This window comes from Octopus bimaculoides, chromosome 14, assembly GCF_001194135.2.
Source record: "Octopus bimaculoides isolate UCB-OBI-ISO-001 chromosome 14, ASM119413v2, whole genome shotgun sequence".
Lineage (NCBI taxonomy): Eukaryota > Metazoa > Mollusca > Cephalopoda > Octopoda > Octopodidae > Octopus > Octopus bimaculoides.
Window position 1 is genome coordinate 24,942,979 of NC_068994.1, and position 1,063 is coordinate 24,944,041.

Here is a 1,063-nt window from a genome sequence, read left to right on the forward strand (position 1 = left end):
AAATGACTGTAACAAGTAAAAGAGTAAAAGAGTATACCAATACATCATAATGTCTTTAAGCTTTTGAAGTTCACTAATTTTCCTTGGAAAAACTTGTTGGAAGGGTTAGGATGCATGTGTTTCTCTGTAGTGTTTTTTTTTTTTCAAAAAGGCTGGATGCTTATGTGTCAAACAGGAAATGGGGTAGTAGTATTCAAGTTCCTGTGGATAAGGAGAGATAAATCTGTGGGTTTTGTACTCTTTAATTGGAATGCTGGATTCTTTGTCAACAGGATGTTTATATCTGTTCTTAAATTTAATGAGGTAGGTATGGGAAAAAGACTACAGTCACCGTGTAGTTTGCATATTAAGAAGTGTTTGGAATTTTTCAATAAGAAGATTCTCCCTGTCGATTCTTTCTTGTGTAGTGATTCTGTCTTTACATTGGTAGAGAGGGAAAATGAGAAATTTGGGATTTTTATTTCTAGCGCAAGAGTCTATGTGGCCACTGAGTGGAATTTGACGGTACTGTGAGAGATTTATCTGTTCTTTATGGACTGCTACTCTTCTGCGTAAAGGAAGGCTCCACTTCAACTTAGCTAAAAGGATTTGCACCATTATCTCTGACCCAACCACTCGAGACCGATAAGACCTCAAGTCCTACAAGACCTCAAGGCCTACAAGACCTCAAAAAAACACTATTACAACGCCAGTATCCCTCCACACTCATAGACTATGGAATAAAACGTGCCAAGGAACTCGATAATAACACACTGAAAACCACCCAACACAGTAACACACCCAACCTCAAAATACTTCCATACATTTCCACCCACAACCCCAAAAACATCGAAGCATACACCACAATCATACAAAACTTCCCCTTACTGACCACGGGCCCGAAAATGAATAATATTATCAATACACATAAAATCCTTATATGCAAAAGGCAACACAAATCATTGAAAAAACTCTTAACAAATGCCAAACTACATACACCACATCCACCCCATCAGTTAAAAAATGTGCACGCCCTAACTGTGGCACCTACCCCTACCTACTTGAAGGCTCTGAATTTACTTTC